General features: G+C 37.8%; 1 protein-coding gene across 6 annotated transcripts in view; it reads left to right on the top strand.

The window, feature by feature from the left end:
- LOC106087249 (polypeptide N-acetylgalactosaminyltransferase 5) overlaps positions 1-22,267 on the top strand; it is a 217,809-nt gene that overhangs the window by 120,033 nt on the left and 75,509 nt on the right. Inside the window, exon 1 of one of the 6 annotated variants that reach the window (XM_013252231.2) lies at positions 9,342-9,591. The exons of the other annotated variants lie outside the window; for them this stretch is intronic. The gene's annotated coding sequence lies outside the window, so the exon portion shown is untranslated. Of the gene's footprint in view, positions 1-9,341; positions 9,592-22,267 lie in introns of those variants that run through there. 6 annotated transcript variants of the gene reach the window in all.

The following is a 22,267-nucleotide window of genomic DNA, read 5'->3' as shown; positions in this document are numbered from 1 at the left end:
GTGTTGTATAGTCGGCTCCGCCCGATTTTAGCCTTTCCTTACTTTGTTTTATTGTAATTTTTTTTTATACCCACCACCGAAGGATGGGGTTATATTTATTTTGTCATTCCGTTTGCAACACATCGAAATATCCATTTATAAAGTATATATATTCTTGATCAACGTAAAAATCTAAGACGATCTAGCCATGTCCGTCCGTCTGTCTGTTGAAATCACGCAACAATCTTTAAAAATAGAGATATTGAGCTGAAACGACCTCTCGGTTTAAGGCTTTGGGCCCATAAAAGGCGTATTTATTATCCGATTTTGCCAAAATTTGGAACAGTGAGTTTTGTTAGGCCCTTCGACGACCTTCCTCAATTTGGTCCAGATCGGTCCAGATTTGGATATAGCTGCCATATAGACCGATCTCACGATTTAAGTTTTTGGGCCCATAAAAGACACATTAATTGTCCGATGTCGCCGAAATTTGGGACAGTGAGTTATGTTGGGCCCGTCGATATTTTTCTGCAATGTGGGACAGATCGGTCCAAATTTGGATATAGCTGCCATATAGATCGATCTCTCGATTTAAGGTCTTGGGTCTTTAAAAGGCGCATTTATAGTCTGATGTCGCCGAAATTTGGGACAGTGAGTTACGTTTGGCCCCTCGACATCTTGCAATATGGGGCAGATCGGTCCAGATTTGGATATAGCTGCCATATAGACCGATCTCACGATTTAAGGTTTTGGACCCATAAAAGGCACATTTATTGTGCGATGTCGTCGAAATTTGGGACAGTGAGTTACGTTTGGCCCCTCGACATCTTTCTGCCATATAGGCTGATCTCTCGATTTAAGGTCTTGGGTCCTTAAAAGGCCCATTTATTGTCCGATGTCGCCGAAATTCGGTACAGTGGGTTGGGTTAGGCCGCCGGACATCCTTCTTCAATTTGGCCCCGATCGGTCCAGTTTTGAATATAGCTGCCATATAGGCCGATCTCTCGATTTAAGGTCTTGGGTCCTTAAAAGGCGCATTTATAGTCCGATGTCGCCGAAATTTGGGACAGTGAGTTGTGTTAAGCTCTTCAACAACTTTCTGCAATTTTGACCAGATTGGTCCAAATTTAGATAAAGCTGCCATATAGACCGATCTCTAGATTTAAGGTTTTGTCTTCATAAAAGGCACATTTATAATCCGATTTCGCGTGAAATTTGACACATCCGTGTCGTATATGGTTCTGCTTGGTCTATATTTGGATGTGGCTACCAAAAAGACCAATATTTTGTTGAACAATGACTTGTACTTATTAGACCTCTCAATGTCCGTGTCGAATTTGGTCCAAATCGGATCATTTTTCGGTATAACTGATATGGGGGCATAAATTATACATTTTTCACCGGACTATGACGAAAGATGGTTAACTCTTTTTAACTTGTTTTATTTTCAACACATTTTTTTTCTCGGTGTTTCCTTCTTCTGCCTCATTTGTTGGGACTTTTTGCAATTGTATCCTTTTGCAAGAATTAACACTGTAGCACCGAATTTATTCGCCTGCAGTATAGGCACATTTGTATCCCTGTTTGCTTTTTTTTTTTTGTTTTTCGTTGTTAACACTCTTCTGGTGTTTTTTTTTTTTTTTTCTCTTATTCTATAGCCATGTCCTTTTCCATTTCACTTCTTTTCGTTAAATATTTCATTCTTGCTACATTTGTAGTCTGTGTATGTGTTTCTTGTTGCAACACAGCACCAGGCCTGTTAGCGCAATATGAGGTGGGTATGGGTTATTTGCCCAAATTGTTGTGAAACATGAGAAATCCGAATCCGTTTCCAAATTAGCCCACGAACATTTCATAATGGAACTGTGGGCAAAAATGTTTACTTATCAATAGGTGATGTACGATTCCACTGTTTGAGCATAATGATAAGGGACTTGCTTTTTTATAGCCTAATCTGAACGATGTGTACTATATCACTTGTTAAAAATATTAAACATTGAGGAATACCGCAAAATTGGGTATAACCACCGTTTAGCATATTTCTCATGCTCTTGTCGGGATTCGAACTCAGTTATTTAGCTTCTTGGTTGAGCATGTTCTGCTCTAAGCCACAGTGGCCAACAATTACTTCAGTTTAGTTTGAAACAACATACACCAATATGTTACTCCATCATAGATCAGACTGGTACCGAAGTTCTACGCCTTTTTGACTCTCATGATACCTCCAGAGTTTTCATATTCTTCCCTGCTTTTTCATCTATCTATCGTTAAATACAGACTACCTCCCACTGAAATATGTGTTTAAAGTTTGATTACTGCTTCTGTGTGTGTGTGTGTGTGTTGGCAGTGTTTTGCAAGTCCAATTGTTGTCCTTTGTGATGTTAAATGTAAATAATTGCCTTTGGAAAAAGTGTCCTTGTCTGGGCAGGCATACAGGCACACAAACCAGGACCATAATTGTACATTCATTCGCATTCGAAGCTCCATGGTTAAAAGTTCTTACTTGCTTTTGGACCACTACCACTACTACAATACTACTACTGAAGGTTTTCATCTGTTTTAATTCTGTTTTCATTGAATTTTTGTGTTTTGTTTTTCCCAATTGTTTTATGCTGTCCATCTTACGCTTGAGTTGCTATCGTTTAATTGAATTTAAATGGTATCCTTTAATTTTGAACACCACCAACTTTTGCTTGTCGGCCCCAGAAGTGCAACAGAAATGCCGCCTGCTCAGTTGTCACTCGAAACACGTTGTCGTTCTGTCCATACGCAATGCTGAGTGGGCACAGATGCACATTGATTCAATGTGGCAGAGACAGCGAAAAAAAAAAAGTGTCAACTATACAACAAAAGTGTTGAGGAATTATTAATAAGTTACTCATGCGGTGTCGACGGCTACATATTTTTGTACTCTAGCACTCAGTGCTGCTCGACATGTCACAGATGGCGGTATGGTGTGTTTTATTTATTTATATTTATTTCTTGCTGTATTTTTGTTTTCAATATATTGTATACCATGTTCATGTTTACCCAATGTCTGAGTTTACACATCATAAATTATGCAGACAAATAGTTTATTAAAACATTTTTTGCTTTAACTTTCATGCCTGGAGATGGATTTAAAACAAGATTCTGTTATTAGTTTGAAGTTGTGGTCTAATATTTCTATTGAAATTTCTTTAATACATTTTTAGCTTAGCTAAGGTTTTAATTGGCCGCTTGGAGGCCACCTGGGTGCGAATCCTGGCGGAATTAGTCAGATACTATTGGGTTGCCCAAAAAGTAATTGCGGATTTTTCATATAGTCAGCGTTGACAAATTCATTTCACAGCTTGTGACTCTGTAATTGCATTCTTTCTTCTGTCAGTAATCAGCTGTTACTTTTAGCTTGCTTTAGAAAAGAAGTGTAAAAAAGTATATTTGATAAAAGTTCATTCAAAGATTTATTAAAAATGCATTTACTTTCTTTTAAAAAATCCGCAATTACTTTTTGGGCAACCCAATATATCATTTAGTATGGCAGTCAAGTAAAAACGTCTACCTCCAAAGAGGTGTCGCACTGCGTCGCGCCATTCGAACTTGTCTATAGCCTGATTACTTAAGAATGTTGACATCCGCTCATTCTGACGAGTCCTTCTTGGAACTTCTTCTTGCCAGAGTGCAGGACAGGCGCACTGCATATGTTCTATAAATTTCCTTCCTTGACGTACTCACAGCTTCTGTAGAAATCATTACTTTCAACCTTTAGTTAATTAGCATATCTTCCAATCAGACAGTGACCTGAAGGACACGATTATTGAGACTTCTGTTCAAGTCCACTACAGCTATAGATCTGTTTAGTTTAAGATTTGGCCACAAAATCTTGGAGTGTTCACAGCCTCCAATTAGCAAATACCTTGTATGCCCTTCGAGTATGGACCTATGAACCACGCCTCTATTCACCCATGGTTCCTAAACCAAATCCTTCTGCCATCAGGAGGACCTACAGGATCGTCGTAGCGGCTCTACAGGTGAAAGAAACCTGCAGAAACGGTATCAAGCTCAGGGTTGAAACTTTCCACCACTGCACAGTGTTGCCAAATCAAAAAATCTAGGAAATAAACTTTTAAGCAGATAGCGATATGGACACGAATCTTAACATGCCCCTCTGGACCTGCTCCCCAAATTTTGCATATTTATTGGAAAACATAGACTTTGTTAAGATTCGTGTCCATATCGCTATCTGCTTAAAAGTTTATTTCCTAGAATAGTCAATTATAGGCCAATCGGCTTCTTTAAAAAAATGGAGCTTGTAAAACCCTACAAAAAATATGCTAAAATGAGTTATTGGGCTTACCAAAAAAATTTTTTTTGAAATTTATCGTCGGTATTTCTGAAATTGTGTGACAAATTTTGCATACTGGAAAACACCTCAACATTAACTGCGTTAACTTTCGGGTGTTTCCATATTTCTATTCCTTCAAAAGTTCCAGAATTATTTCCAAAAATTTTCGATTTGGCAACATTGTGACCTGTTGTGTTAGCCTCATTGTCTGTGTCCGATAGGAATTTATCCTCAGAAAACTCATTTGAACCTGTCACCATGAGTTTGGCACCAATGCTTGAGAAATCAGTATCACCACTCGTCCTCAGGTAACTGGACGATTCCTTCTCAAAGTTCCCTCCTTTATCTCTATCGCACACCTTGAGCCTAATCCAACTGAATGACCCATTCACACGGGGCCTATGGGTTCTGGTCTTGGACATTTTCCCCCACTTGTGATGGAAGTAATTTTCTGTTTCCAGCAATCTGCCAGGCTTTAGCTATGGGGATAATATTTTCTCAGACAATGAAACGAAGTGTGGTTAAGAAAAAGTGGGAATGTGAAAAAAAAGTTGGCCCAAAATTTAAGGCTTTTCCTTGTTCGAACGATTTTAGCTATGAAAACGAGCCGAACTTAGAAATACATGATGGGTAACTAAATGAATTTACACCAATTCAAAAATTTTGGTACAAAATTTGGTACCATTTGGTACTTTCTTTATAGATGGAGCTAGATGTCAGAAATGTGATATATAGGTTAAACTAAGAAGGTGACTAAGTAATCTATTCAAAAAAATCGTTTGGCACTTTGTGTTCAGATGGAACTAAAGGTCTGAAATTGGGCATGTATGTGTATCTGGCAACCAGAATATATTTTTATACCAACCCCCGTATGATAGGGGGTATATTCATTTAGTCATTCCGTTTGCAACACATCGAAATATCAATTTCCGACCCGAAAAAGTATATATATTGGGTTGCCCAAAAAGTAATTGCGGATTTTTCATATAGTCGGCGTTAAAAAATTTTTTCACAGCTTGTGACTCTGTAATTACATTCTTTCTTCTGTCATTTATCAGCTGTTACTTTTAGCTTGCTTTAGAAAAAAAGTGCAAAAAAAAGTATATTTGATTAAAGTTCATTCAAAGTTTTATTAAAAATGCATTTACTTTCTTTTAAAAAATCCGCAATTACTTTTTGGGCAACCCAATATTTCGATTCGTCATAAAATTCTAAGACGATTTAACGATTTCCGTGTGTCTATCCGTCCGTTTGTTGTAATCACTCTACAGCTTTCAAAAATTGAGATATTGAGCTGAAATTTGGCACAGATACATCTCTTTGATATACCTTTCTTAAGTTCTTCTGCTATATAGGCCGATCTGCCAATAAAGGGTCTAATGCCCATATATGCTTTATTTTTAATCCGATTTCATTGAAATTTGAAACAGTGAGTAGTTGAAGGCTTCCCGACAACTATCCTCAATATGCTTCAGATCAGACTATATTTAGATTAAGCTGCCATATAGACCGATCTCCCGATAAAGGGTCTGAAGTCCATAAAAGCTTTATTTATTACCCGATTTTGCTGAAATTTGAAACAGTGAATAGTTTTAGGCCTCCCAACGTAGGACAAAAATATGGCTCAGATCGGATTATATTTAGATATAGCTGTCATATAGACCGATCTGCCGATAAGGGGTCTGAAGCCAATAAACGCTTTATTTATTACCCGATTTCGCTGAAATTTTAAACAATGAGTTTTTCCGAGCCTCCCCATCTCCAACTTTAATATGGTTCAGATGGGTTTATATTTGGATATAGCTGCCAAACAGATCAATATTTTGTTTTACAAAATTGAATAGTGATTTATATATTGGGTTGCCCAAAAAGTAAATGGGGATTTTTTAAAAGAAAGTAAATGCATTTTTAATAAAACTTAGAATGAACTTTAATCAAATATACTTTTTTTACACTTTTTTCTAAAGCAAGCTAAAAGTAACAGCTGATACCTGACAGAAGAAAGAATGCAATTACAGAGTCTCAAGCTGTGAAAAAATTTGTCAACGCCGACTATATGAAAAATCCGCAATTACTTTTTGGGCAACCCAATAGATTATACCACTCAATGTCCTTGCCGAATTTGAGTGCTTAATTCATCCAATTTTCACCGGATTGTGACAGCAGGGGGTTTACATAAATACCCGAGGTGGTGGATATCCAAACTTCGTCCCGACCGAACTTAATTCCTTTTCACTTTTTTTTTTTTTTTTAAATAACTTTGCTTTCTCTCATTTCATTTTATTAAATTTTTTTTTATCCCACCTTCGGTTGTAAGGGCCAATAGCTGTTAGCTTGCTAATGGCCTTGCCAATTTTGTAAAATAGAAAAAAATTTTCCTAGTGCCATACCTTGATAACCTTTTTGTCTTTTCGTATCTTATTAAACTACAATATTTGGTATATTGCCTGGTTTTGTTTTTCTTGTCGCCTCTAACATTCCCGATCATGTACCATCAACATCTGTGACGAAAGTTTTGATGTTCTCCTGTCATTAACTTATCAATTGTTCTAGGCCAGTTACACATCAGCAATTTTCCAATCAAAATGGATTTTCAAGTACAACATCATCATCATCAATCTTTCACAGCACTTTAGTTGATTTGTTGGAAAATGTTTTTACGATATTCAAGGAAGTTGCTATGAAGTTGCTCTATTTTAAAGAACTGAAAAGCATTCTGTTGAGTTACAAGGGCGAGCCAACATCTGAACATTAAAAGTAATGCCAATGTTACGCTGTGTAGAAAAAAAAAACAAGTAAAAGCGTACTAAGTTCGGCCAGGCCGCCTCTTATATACCCTCCACCATAGATCGCATTTGTCGAGTTCTTTTCCCGGCATCTCTTCTTAGGTAAAAAAAGGATGAAAGAAACGATTTGCTCTGCTATTAAAGCGATATCAAATTATGGTCCAATTCGGACTATAATCAGCCAATTCGAATATGAATTGCGCCTTTTGGGGGCTAAGGAAGGAAAATAGAGAGATCGGTTTATATGGGAGCTGTATCAGGCTATAGACCGATTCAGAGCATAATAAACACGTATGTCGACGGTCATAAGAGGATCCGTCGGACAAAATTTTAGACAAATCTGATTATAATTGCGACCTCTAGAGGCTCAAGAAGTCAAGATCCCAGATCGGTTTAATGGCAGCTATATTAGGTTATGGACCAATTTGAACCTTACTTAGCACAGTTGTTGGAAATCATAACAAAACACGTCGTGCAAAATTTCAACCAAATCGGATAGGAATTGAGCCCTCTAGAAGATCAAGAAATCAAAACCTCTGATCGGTTTAAATGACAACTATATCAGGTTATGGACCGATTTGAACCATACTTTGCACAGTTGTTGGAAATAGTAACAAAACACTACGTTCAAAATTTCAGTCAAATAGGGTAAGAATTGCGCCCTCTATAGGCTCAAGAAGTCAAGATTCAAGATCGGTTTATATGGCAGCTATATCAGTTTATAGAACGATTTGTATTATACTTAGCACAGTTGTTGGAAGTCATAGCGAAACACATCGTACAAAATTTCAGCCAAATCGGATAGGAATTGCACCCTTTAAAAGCTCAAGAAATCAAGACCCCTGATCGGTTTATATGACAGCTATATCAGGTTATGGACCTATTTGAACCATGTTTAGCACAGTTTGTTGGAAATCGTAACAAAACACCACGTTCAAAATTTCAGTCAAATCGGGTAAGAATTGCGCCCTCTATAGGCTCAAGAAGTCAAGACCCCTGATCGGTTTATATGACAGCTATGTCAGGTTATGGACCAATTTGACCCATAATTGGTACAGTTTTTGGAAATCATAACAAAACACCACGTTCAAAATTTCAGTTAAATCGGACGATAATAGCGCTCTCTAGAATCTCAAGAAGTCAAGACCCCTGATCGGTTTATATGACAGCTATATCAGGTTATGGACCGATTTGAACTACACTCAGCACAGTTGATGGAAATCATAACAAAACACTACGTTCAAAATTTCAGTTAAATCGGACGAGAATTGCGCCCTCTAGAGGCTCAAGAAGTCAAGACCGCTGATCGGTTTAAATAACAGCTATATCAGGTTATGGACCAATTTAAACCATACTTAGCACAGTTGTTGGAAATCATAACAGAACACGTCGTGCCAAATCGGGTAAGAATTCCATCATCTAGTGGCTCAAGAAGTCAAGATCCAAGATCGGTTTATATGGCAGCTATATCAAAACATGGAGCGATATCGTCCATTTACAATCCCAACCGACCTACACTAATAAAATGTTTTTCTGCAAAATTTCAAGCGGCTAGCTTTACTCCTTCGAAAGTTAGCGTGGTTTCGACAGACGGACGGACATGGCTAGATCGACTTAAAATGACATGACGATCAAGAATATATATACTTTATGGGGTCTTGGACGCATATTTCTAGTAGTTACAAACAGAATGACGAAATTAGTATACCCCCATCCGATGGTGGAGGGTATAAAAAGTAATGCCAATGTTACGCTGTCTAGAAAAAAAAAAAAAAACATGAACACAAACCTAAATGATCGTCGTCTAGGGCACCAGGGGCAGCAATTTACCATTAACTACACCAACAATTATTGTTGGGGAGTACGAGCATTAAATGTGTTATCAGTGAAAGTAACACCAACGCGCCGCGCCATCCATATCATACAAAAAAGAGAAGTACTAAATGCCAAAGTAGTTCATATCGAATTCGTTTTTTTCACTTTATTTTATTTTTAAAAAGCATTTGAAACACGTCGTCAATTGCTCCTAACATTCGTTTTCATAGAAAATGCGCGCGTTTTTTTTTTTTTTTTTTTTGAGTTGAATGCATGTTACTGTTGTTTTGTTCCTACTCTTGTTCTTCTCAATGCCCCATTCATGTTGATGGTAAACAAGCCGCTAGGCCGCAGCGGTATGTGTGTGATTAGAAGAATATCAATTTTTTTCTGGTTTTTGTTTTGGCAGTTGTTTTCGAACTTTTGTTAAATGTTGACGTACATTCATTCGTTCGTTCACGTTGAACTAATAATTTAGGTGAATTATAATAACCATGGCAACTTTAACTTCAAATGCTCTAATGTGTGAAAAATAAATATTGAAATGATTAAAATGCGGTTAAATGCTCGTTCAACATATTCTATGCAACGTCAGCAACGTTCGCTATGTGCCTGACTGTAGTGAAAGAAAACGCAAGTGTGTTAAACGCAACGGAAAGTCATATCGAATTGGAAATAAGTGTGAAAGTACATATTTACTAAACCTAACTATCTATCCAATCATCTATTGAAAAACTAACACTTGTGTTATCAATTTTACCAAGTATGTAAACTTCATATGAAGTGTAATTGTGTATTGCTTAGTGGTCTTGTTAGTTAAAAAGCGGTTAAATTCTAATTAAAAGTGAATACAAAAATGAGCGGCGTTTATAACTGATTTGAATACAATAGAGTCTCTCAATACATTGTGATAAAGAATGGAAGGTGTAATTTTATATCACTTTCCATAAAATTTGGCATATATAATAAAAACCACTACGCATTGTTTAATATGTATTTTTTTTTTGGTGCCAATGATTAACACATGGTCGCCAAAATACCCAGTCTGAAAAAGAACAACACGTGCTTTATTCTTCATAATGCACGAAATTCAATTAACTGCCATCAAAGGAAAAGCATTATTACCAGTTTCATAGCGATTTATCAACATGTCTTCAGAAAAGTGAACATTAACGTTTTGAAATCTTTAAAAACAATTAAAAGTTAAAAGTGCTAAGTTCGGCCGGGCCGAATCTTATATGCCCTCCACCATGGATTGCATTTGTCGAGTTCTTTTCCCGGTATCTCTTTTTATGCCAACAAAGGATGAAAGAAAATTTTTGCTATGCTATTGGAGCTATATGAAGTTATTTGCGCCCTCTAGAGGCTCAAGAAGTCAAGATCCCAGATCGGTTTATATGGCAGCTTTATAAGGTTATAGATCGATTCGAACAATATATGGCTCAGTTGTTGGAAGTCACAACAAAACACGTCGTTCAATATTTTAGCCATATCGGATAAGAATTGCGCCCTCTAGCGACTCAATAAATCAGCATTCAAAATCGGTTTATATGGCAGCTATATCAGGTTATGGACCGATTTGAATAATATGTGGCAGAGTTGTAGGAATTCACAACAAAACACGTCGTTCATAATTTCAGCCAAATAGAATAATGATTGCGCCCTCTAGCGGCTCAAGAAGTCAGGATTCAAAATCGGTTTATATGGCAGCTATATAAGTTATAGACCGATTTGAACAATATATGACTCAGTTGTTGGAAGTCACAACAAAACACGTCGTTCAATATTTTAGCCATATCGGATATGAATTGCGCCCTCTAGCGGCTCAATAAGTCACCATTCAAAATCGGTTTATATGGCAGCTATATCAGGTTATGAACCGATTTGAGCAATACATGGCACAGTTGTTGAAAGTCACAAAAGAACACGTCGTTCAAAATTTCAGCCAAATCGGATAAGAATTGCGCCCTCTAGTGGATCAAGAAGTCAATACCCCAGACCGGGTTATATGACAGCTATTTAGGTTATAGACCGATTTCAACCATACATTGCACAGTTTTTCGAAACCATAACAAAACACCTCATGCAAAATTTCAGCCATATCGGATAAGAATAGCGCCCTCTAGTGGCTTAAGAAGTCAAGATTCAAGATCGGTTTCAATGGCAGCTATATCAGATTATGGACCATTTTGAACCATACTTAGCAGAGTAGTTGCAGGTCATAACGAAACACGTCATGCAAATTTTCACCGAAATCGTATAATAATTGCGCCCTCAAGTCAAGACCCCATATGGGTTTATACGATAGCTATTCAGATTATAGACCGATTGCAGCCATACTTATATGGAAGTTGTATCAGGCTATATACCGATTCAGACCATATTTGGCACGTATGTTAAAGGTCAAGATACCAGATCGGCTTATATGGCAGCTATATCGGGTTATGGACCGATTTGAACAATATATGACACAGTTCTTGGAAACCATAACAAAACATCTCATTCAAAATTTCACCCAAATCGGATAATAATTGCGCCATCTAGAGGCTCAAGAAGTCAAGATCCCAGATCGGTTCATATGGCAGCTATATCGGGTTATGGACCGTTTTGAACCCTACTTAGCACCGTAGATGCAAGTCATGACGAAACACGTCATGCAAAATTTCAGCCAAATCGGACAAGAATTGCGCCCTCTAGCGGCCCAAGAATTCAAGATTCAAAGTAGGTTTATATGACAGCTATTCAGGTTATAGAACGATTTCAACCAAACTTTGCACACTAGTTAGAAACCATAACAAAACACGTTATGCAAAATTTCAGCCAAATGGGATACGAAATCGGTTATGGACCGATTTCAACCAAACTTAGCAAAGTTGTTGAAAATCATAACAAAACACTTCTTGCAAAATTTCAGCCAAATCGGATAATTATTGCGCCCTCTAGTGGTTCAAAAAGTCAAGATCCAAGATCGGTTTGTTGGGAGGTATATAAGGTTATGGAGCGATTTAAACCATACTGAGCACAGCTATTGAAAATCATAACAAAACCACCTCATGGAAAATTTCAGCCAAATCGTATACGAATTCCGATGGCTCAAGAAGTCAAGATCCAAGATCGGTTTATATGGCAGCTATATCAAAAAAAGTTGATTTAGCGATGTCCTTCCGTCTGTCCGTCCATCTGCCTGTCGAAAACACGCTAACATAGGAAGGAGTAAAGCTAGACGCTTTAAATTTTGCACAAATACTCCTTATCAGTGTAGTCCAGTTGGGATTGTAAGTGGGCCATATCGGTCCATGTTTTGATATAGCTGCCATATAAACCGATCTTGGGTCTTGATTTTTTGAGCTTCTAGAGGGCTTAATTCTTATTCGATTTGGCTGAAATTTATCAAGAAGTGTTTTTTATGACTTCCAACAACTGTGCTAAGTATGGTTCAAATCGGACCATAACCTGATATAGCTGCCATATATACCGATCTTGGACCTTGACTTCTTGAACCAATAGAGGGTGCAATTCTCATTCTTCTATTTGGCTGCAATTTCGCATGCTGCGCATAGTATGGTTCAAATCGGTACATAACCTATAAACCGATCTGGGATCTTGACTTCTTAGGTCTCTAGAGGGCGCTATTCCTATCCGATTCGGCTGAAATAGTGTTATGTTATGACTTCCAATAACTGTGCCAAGTGCGGTTTGAATCGGCCAAGAACATGATATAGCTCCTATATAAACCAATCTACCGAATAGACTTCTTGAGCCCTTACAAGCCGCGACTTTTATCCGATTTGGCTGAAATTTGGCATGTAGTGTTCTGTTATGACTTTCAACAACTGTGCCAAGTACGGTCCAAATCGGTCTAAAACCACATATAGCTCCCATATTTTAGCAGAATCCATGGTGGTGGGTTGGAGGCCACCGTAGCGCAGAGGTTATCATGTCCGCCTATGACGCTGAACGCCTGGGTTAGAATCTTGGCGAGACCATCAGAAAAATTTTCAACGGTGGTTTTCCCCTCCTAATGCTGGCAACATTTGTGAGGTACTATGCCATGTGAAACTTCTCGCCAAAGAGGTGTCCCACTGCTTCACGCTGTTCGGACTCGGCTATAAAAAGGAGGCCCCTTATCATTGAGCTTAAAACTTGCACTGATTGATATGTGAGAAGTTTGCTCCTGTTCCTTAGTGGAATGTTCAGGGACAAAATTTTTGCCAAGATGCGGTTTTTACTTGTTCCATGTTTCTTTTGGTAGTTTTAGCCGACTTTTGCCCTCAACATGGCAAAGGTCAATGGTAATCCGAATGTCTTGGCATAGTGCAACACCACTCAGTGGATATGTTTGACATACTCTGAACTCGCCAGCTTTAGAATGGAGATAGGTTAGGTTAGGTTGAAGTGACAGTCTATTTTTAAAACTCACTCACCCCCACAATGGTAATCCAAGCACGCTAACAACTTCGGGCGACCTAAAAGGAGATAATCACTACTGAAAACTTTGTTCTGATGTTCATACGAGGATTCGGATTCGGATATTCGTCATCTAAAGGACACTTTACCCTCCACACACCAATTATATAAAAGGCATAAAGGGATATTCGTTTCTATGAAGGATTTTTTTTTTTGGTGTTGCCAACCTTATTGTGCAACAATTGTTTTATGCATCATCAGTGTCTCTACTACCACATTTGAAGTCACCTGTTTTATTACCTTGGGAATTGTATATTTTTTTAAAATATTTGTGTCATCAGTGACTCCATGTTATTCCACAGGTATATTGTGATTTCTATTAAGGCTGTGTTACTTTTAGACTTTTAAAGCCCCCACAGTTCCATTTAAAGGGTATTTTTTTGACACCATAAAGCAAATTTGAACTTTTAAACGATTTTTATTTGCAATTCATTAACTCAAAAGTGAATAACACACAAATGTTTGGTCATATTTAGCAAAAGGTTAATTGAAAATAAAAACAACTTGTGTCAGTATATGTTTTACGGACCAGCTTTTTAATTCCATGTATTCAATATATTATGCAGGCTCTTTGAAATGGCCCGTACATAGCCTATCCATATTCCCTTCCTCTCCAACTACTAAAGCCTTGGCCTATCTCTAAATACGCCATCCATTGTTTGTCGTTCACTTCTAAACATGTCATCAATACAGAGTTTAATTAACTTTAGTTTTTGTTGAGTTTTGTTTTTTTTTTTTTTTTTTGCGCTGTCTTTGTTTCCTTCCTGTTTGTTTTAGGTATTAATACTACCAGCAAGGGCAAGTGAGTGGGTGGGTGTTGGTTGGTCTACTTCATTGTTTTGTGTGCTGCGAGCATTAGAATCTGCTCTATTCTGCTATTGCAGCATACATCTACCCATATTACATGTGTATGCGTATATGTTCATGTTTATCTTTTCAAAGGATCTAACTTTTGCGATGGCTAACAGATAGCGCAAACATATTGCATTAGAGGAGATTTATTGGATTTTGTGCCATCACACAAAATGCCATGACATTATTTTTTTTTTTGTTTTTGCTACGAAGAGAACTAACTCTATTTACTATGAGAATCAATTTTTGTACCATAAATTAATTCCATTGGATTCATGTGTTGCCGGGTAGATGGTAAGGTGAGCCAGTGAAGTTCTTAATTGCAAAAAATTCGGAAATTCTTTCTTTTGAATGCATGTGTTATGTCACCATGTTATGGCTTTTGTTTTATAAAAAAATTCACAATGGTTGCGAATGATGGATATACGTATTTCAGTATTTATACAGCTTTAATTAATACAAAGTAAATATGGCCCGGGAAACATTGCTTGCTTTAGCTCTAGCGAGGAATTTCGACTTTTTTGTGTGTCAAATAGAAGATATTATGACATATTTTTCTATGATGTTTATTTTTCATTTACGTAATAAATTAAAAATAAAAATAAAATTTTCATTTCATATATGTATAAGGGAGAAACTTATGTTCCGGAATAAAATACAGGGTCTATAAAAATCAGGCTTAATGTTGTATATCAATAAACATGGTGTTGCCATACTTTGTGATAAACTGTCTTTTGATGTCTACGCATTGACTGATCGTAAAATTGAGACCAAATGTGCTTATTTCAATACCATACGGTATTGATAGTGACGCAACCCCGTACGGTATCAAAACAATACTGTCTGAAATGGATAAAATATAAAACGATAAGCACCGTTTGGTATTAAATTTATTACCCAACAGGTATTACTCGATTGTAGTACCATATTGGGTCTACAAAAGATTTGCATTTATTTCTGTTACAAGCTATTAGTCTTAATTCGTTAATCGATTTGCCGATTTCACTAAAAACAGTTTGGCGCCATGTGGCTTGTGGTCGTCGTACCCCTTGTGGGTTCCAGGCCAGTGCTGGGCCCTAGGTCCTTACGAAGTGTGTCCGATCCAGCCAAATTCCTCATCTTGTTCTGGTGTGTGTTGATATCCTGCTGTTGAGTACTTCTCCATAGTTCTATTGATTTAATACCAAATGTTATTGATTTGATACCAAATGATATTGATTTCATAACAAAAGGTATTGATTTAATATCAAATGGTAATAGCATTAATGAGATCTTAACAAAAGTTCCGTCTTTTTTCTATCAGTATTCGCATAATTTTTGCCTCTACCACCATTATGTTAAGCAGATGTGCTTTATTTCCCTTCGCAACAATATCTCTGCGCCACGTACAAGTCAAGTATATTACTGCGCAATATAGCTTCAGCTTGACCATCATCCAATTGAGATGGTGGGCTATGAGTCATGCATCGAACTCAGTCAAAAGGGTGTTTAGACAGATATGATGAATGATTTGAGCCTATCGAATGCGGATCTGGAAATCACTCTGACCCCAGCTGACTCTTCTCAAGGGGCGCTACATACAGATCATTCAAAGCGGGAATTCTCTCCTCCTGTGAATATAAATGATGTCGCCATAACGAGTTCAGCATCTCAAAAGGGGTACGCAGCCGACCAGAGGGCTACTGAACGACCGGGAAATGGAGGCTCTATTCTTACTAGGCACGTGATGTGCTTTAACGGGATTAGAACAAGTCAAAGGCCAAGAAATCGAGGAAAGTTCATCAAACGACTTGCTCTTGCCTACGAAAGTTTGGCGAATCCACCTCACAAAGTGGGAGAGTGGACTAATAAGAGACAACTGTAGAACGATTCTTCGACACGAGAGGACTTACCTTGACGCAATATTGCGAGCTTGACACGAAGGCCACCCACGAGGTAAGTACAAGTCAAAGGCCAAGAAAGCGAAAAAGTCTATCAAAGGACTTGCTCTTACCTACGAACGTTTGTCGGTAAGAGCGAATCCCACTTCACACGGAGGAAGAATGTTCTATTCAGATGCAACTGGAGGGCGATACTTCGACACTGCTTCATCTAGGAATGGTAGCTTACCAGAGTACCACTGAGCGATTGGAAGCTACATGCTCTGTTCTCACAAGCCAGAGTGACCTGATCGTAGTGTGGACACCCACGAGGTAAAACAAAGTCAAAGACCAAGAAGTCGAAGAAAGCCTATTAAAACTCTTGCTCTAACCTACGAATATTTGTCGGTGAGAGCGAATCGACCTCACACAATATCTGCTAAGAAACCTTCCAACAGAAAGTAAGAAAAGGTAGGAAAGATGAGTACAAAGGCCGGAATTCCTGAACCAGTACCATTTGTCTTGAAAACGATCTGTGTAAGGGTAAAGAAATCTGGAGGTGGTTAGTAATCCGTTTCTGCCTAGGCCCCAAAAGCTAGAAAGGCAACCGCAAGGTATGAATAAGTCAAAGACCTAGGAAGCGAAGAAAACCCTTCAAAGGGCTTGCTCCTCATACCTACGAAAGTAAGAGCGAAGCAGACCAAAGAGACTTGCCCTAACCTTGAGAAGATCTTGAAGCTCCTTGATCCCAACATCGGTTAAATCTACGAGTACGGCGCCTCAATCAAAAACTTCAAAGAAACACTCCAATAAGAAGGGAGTACTGTGATTGGAACTCCAGAACCAGAAAAATCCAATAAAGTTGTAGCAGTGAAGTCGAAAAGTGCGGCACCACAATTGATATCTCTAAAGAAACCCTTCAACAGTTAGAGAGAAAAGGTAGAAAAGATGGGTGCAGTAGCTTGAACTACTGAACCGATCTTTGCAGGGGTGAAGAAGTCTAGAGGAGTTTCGGAATCTGTCTGTCAAGGCTTAGAAAATCTTTGTCTTGACCCGAGCGGCTGATTTTCGCCAAGAGGAAAAATCTGTGTCTTATCAGGGGACCTGTCCTGGATTGGGTAGAACTTTGGTTCTGAAAGTGATTCTTAACCAGAAACTAAGGTAGAGAAGGAACTTCAAGAAAAGGGTGAAAAGAAGTCTGAATATGCTCTGCTACTGTCGCAACTCGATAAGAAGTAGTTAAGGTCTTAGACCGAGGACGGTACACTGGTTGGCGTCTCTCATCTCTGGATGTTTGCTGTGGCATCGGATTTTTCACAACTGTGCCGTCTGCAGGATGATCGAGAAGACACGGTGGCGGTGCTGATCTCTGCAGCAAGTGCCCCGAGAGAGGCGCTGAATGCCTGTCCTAGATGTGGCCGAGCTTTGACTCTCTCCGCATGCCAAGTATTTCGATGTGATTCGAGCGATGTCAAGTGTTACGTCTTGACAACGCTCTGGAAGCACGAAGAGACAGACATCTGCAGAGCGTGCGGTGAATGAAGAGGAGTTGACAACGGTCCAATCACTGTCCCGCAATTGCGATAAGAAGGCACATAATTATGAGTGATATTCTTTTCCTGCGTCTGGATTCCCTCGTTTGGAGATTTTGCAACGATGACTCGTGAGAAGTTCTCACCGTTTCCTTCCTTTATCTGTCGAAATGATGTTGAAAATTATGCAGAGATACTTTTTATTAATGTAGGTCGTTGGAGACCACAAATGGGTCGGTTCAGATTTGGATATGGCTTCCATATAAAGTGGTCCTTCGACGTGACTTCTTGAGCCTCTAGAAGCCTCAATTTTTATCCGATTAGGCTGAAATTTTGTACGTAGTGTTCTGTTACGTTTTCCAACAACCATATAATGTTGCTGTCAGCCAAATCCGTCTGCAAATGGCTCAGGACATTAAATCGGGAGATAAGTTTATATGGGAGCTATATCACGTTATAGAGCTATACTAACCATGTAGATTGGAAGTCATAATAAACGACTACGTGCCAAATTTCAGACAAAACTGATAACAACTGCGACTTCCAACGGCTCAAAATTTCAAATCGGCAAATCGTTTATATAAGGGCTATATCAGGCTATAGACCGATCTTATGGTGGAAGGTAATACTTTTGACAGCAGGTGCGATTTTATGTCGAGGTCAATAAATTCCATTTTTCTTCGCTTAATGGTCATGAAATATTAAGAAAGTGATTTTTTTTTTCGTAAAAACATAGTAACTTAGGAAATAAAAAAAGATATTTTTTTTCAAAAATTTTTACAAAAAATTTAAAAACAAATCATGATTTTTCAAACATCTACCAGCTCGAGATCATACTTAATGTTTTATATTCAAGGAACAGCATAGCAAAGAACTTATAAAAGTTGAGCAGGTGTGTGTTAAAATTCAAAACACTTTAACTGGTTAATGGGTCACGATTTCTGATGTTGATGTGTTTGTTGTTTTTTAGCATTGATGATTGTACGTATGTTGGTATTGGAATAGTGAAAAGCAAGGCTTTCTTGCTCCGCTAAGGAGAGTTAGAGGACTTATTGAGACATGTTACAACACAAAAGCGTGATCTACACCGTACTCAATAGTCTTTGGCACCCTACTCAATTTGACAAAGGTGTTGATGAAGATACATGGCGTATCAGAAATCATGATCCACTAACCAGTTTTGAGCGTTTTGAGTGATAACACACGCTGTCTCAACTTTTATATGTTCTTTGCTCTGCTATTCTTTGAATAGAAAGCATTTAATATGATCTGGAGCTGGAAGATGTTCGAAAAATCACAAAAATATTTCGAAAGACTACAGTCATTTAGAATTTTTTTCGGTTTTACTCCACGGGGTGTTGACATTAACTTAAAGTTTTTTTTGATACAGAAAATTATTATATTGGGTTGCCCAACAAGTAATTGCGGATTTTTTAAAAGAAAGTAAATGCATTTTTGATAAAACTTAGAATGAACTTTAATCAAATATACTTTTTAAAACTTTTTTTCTAAAGCAAGCTAAAAGTAACAGCTGATAACTGACAGAAGAAAGAATGCAATTACAGAGTCACAAGCTGTGAAAAAATTTGTCAACGCAGACTACATGAAAAATCCGCAATTACTTTTTGGGCAACCCAATATATTTCTTCTTTAAAAATCTTTTTCCAATGAAATTTTCTTAATACAATATTTCTTTTTTTTATTTTATTGCAGGTAAGCAACAAAATTTTTTTTCACGTAAGTAGCATATCAAGTTTTTAGAATTTTACCATCAACAATCAATTTTATGTTAAAGTACATCGTTGGCCTTGTTCTTGGCAAATGTGTTTTTTTTTCTTTTCTCTCATCATTGTACATAATATTACTTTTAGTAAAATTTTATTATCAAGATAATGCAATTTGAGTGATATGAAGTGCTCTGTTGCCACTTCATAACGCCAACTCCAGCCATGGCATTGATCTACTTTGTCTGGTAGTTCGTTCCCCTTCACTGATTGGAATTGTTGAGCAATTTCTTGTTGTCTTTTTTTCTCAATTTTTTTTTTATTTAATTTTCAAGTAATTTTGTATAAGTTTCTTATCAGTTTTTCATTTTTGTATTTCTTTTTGCCATATATATTTCTATGGAAAAAGATATTTCGAAATTACTTTTCAGTAACACCATGGCGGACATTTAATGCTGTCTGTGCTCAATGTTATCGGAATTCTTTAGTTGTCTTTTTTTTGTTTTCTTGAGTCATGACAAAGCATGGCATTGTATTTTCTTGCATTTTGTTTTGGAACATAGACTCCGAAAATAGCTAAACACGAAAAACTCATTTCTCAGTTTCCACCAATAACAGAAGGAAAATGGTAAAATGATGAACAACCAGATACCCCCCAAAAATAGGTGGTATGGCACAAAAGAATTCGTGCTTAATTGAAAATTTGCTATTGATACTTAATATCTACACTTAGATGGAATCGAAGAAAAACCAGCAAAAACGTGGGCGGAGTCTTGGAAACCTATCAGCAAGAATGTTGCTAAAAATTTCCACATATCAAATTAATGCCTAATATGGCAAAATTTTAAATTTCTGGGGGCCGTAGAAGGGGTCTAATCGTGAGATCGATTTATATGGAAGATATGGACATAGTCAGGGGCCTTCGGCAATCAGTACAAAATTCAGCTCAGACTTTATGACCAAATGTCACCGCCGATGGGTCAGTCCCTGTACGCAATATTGAGGTAACCTTACCAATTTGACAGTAAGAGAAGAATTTTGGCAAATTTCGATTTTGAAAAATATGGTGTGCCCCCTCTCCTAAATAAAATCCTGGCTACATCACTGCTAGAAGGTATACAAGGTTATTGACGTATTTGGACAATACTTACCAAGGACGTTGGAAATTATAAGAAAACACTTGCACAAAATTGGAGCCAAATCGTGTGATCGGTTTATATGGGAGCCATAATTACAGATTCTACACTCAGAAAAAAGTTTGCTGAAAATAGCAAACACTGTCTGCTGATTATAAGTACAATAGTTAATTTTGCAGCTATTGTAGCAGTAGTTCTGCTATTACAGCAGTAGTACTGCAATTTCAGGGTAGCAGGCTTACTGCTGAAAAGGCTGTCGTCTGCTGAAAACGACTGCTGCTTAATTATGAAGGAGATGTAGCAGGCTTACTGCTGAAAAGGCTGTCGTTTGCTGAAAACGACTGCTGCTTAATTATGAAGGAGATGTTAGAAGAAAACAAGTAAGCGTGCTAAGTTCGGCCGGGCCGAATCATATACACCCCCTACCATGGATCGCATTTGTCGAGTTCTTTGCGCGGTAACTCTTTTTAGACAAACAGCGATAAAAGGATATAAATTGTTATGTTATTGGAGATATATCGGACCATAAATGAATTGAATGTTTAAGACCATAGTAGTAGTCATTGGGTAATATTTCAGTCCATTCGGATAAGAATTGCGCCTTGTAGGGGCTCAAGAAGCATTATCGGTTCTTATGGGAGCTGTATCAGGCTATAGATCGATTAAGATCATATTGTAAAGGGTGATTTTTTTGAGGTTAGGATTTTCATGCATTAGTATTTGACAGATCACGTGGGATTTCAGACATGGTGTCAAAGAGAAAGATGCTCAGTATGCTTTGACATTTCATCATGAATAGACTTACTAACGAGCAACGCTTGCAAATCATTGAATTTTATTACCAAAATCAGTGTTCGGTTCGAAATGTGTTCAAATTTTGACAAATTTTGTTCAGCGATGAGGCTCATTTCTGGTTGAATGGCTACGTAAATAAGCAAAATTGCCGCATTTGGAGTGAAGAGCAACCAGAAGCCGTTCAAGAATTGCCCATGCATCCCGAAAAATGCACTGTTTGGTGTGGTTTGTACGCTGGTGGAATCATTGGACCGTATTTTTTCAAAGATGCTGTTGGACGCAACGTTACGGTGAATGAACACATTTCGAACCGAACACTGATTTTGGTAATAAAATTCAATGATTTGCAAGCGTTGCTCGTTAGTAAGTCTATTCATGATGAAATGTCAAAGCATACTGAGCATCTTTCTCTTTGACACCATGTCTGAAATCCCACGTGATCTGTCAAATACTAATGCATGAAAATCCTAACCTCAAAAAAATCACCCTTTACATGCATGTAGAAGGTCATGGGAGAAGCCGTTGTACAATATTTCAACAAAATCGGATGAAAATTGGGCCCTCAGTGGCTTAAGAAGTCAAGATCCCAGATTGATTTATATCAGGTTATAAACTAATTTGAACCATACTTAGCACAGTCGTTAGAAGTTATAATATAATACTTCGTGCAAAATTTCAGCCAAATCGAATGAGAATCGCGCCCTCTAGTGGCTCAAGAAGTGCTCGGTTTATATGTCAGCTATATCAGGTTATAAACCGATTTAAACCACACTTAGCACAGCTGTTGGAAGTGATACCAAAACACCACGTGCAAATTTTCAGCCAAATCGGATGAGAATCGCGCCCTCTAGTGGCTCAAGAAGTCAAGATCCCAGATCGATTTATATGTCAGCTATATCAGGTTATAAACCGATTTAAACCACACTTAGCACAGCTGTTGGAAGTGATACCAAAACATCACGTGCAAATTTTCAGCCAAATCGGATGAGAATTGCGCC

Source organism: Stomoxys calcitrans, chromosome 3, assembly GCF_963082655.1.
Source record: "Stomoxys calcitrans chromosome 3, idStoCalc2.1, whole genome shotgun sequence".
Taxonomy (NCBI): Eukaryota; Metazoa; Arthropoda; class Insecta; order Diptera; family Muscidae; genus Stomoxys; species Stomoxys calcitrans.
Note: the sequence above shows the minus strand (reverse complement) of the source record. Positions and strands in the feature narration are given on the sequence as shown.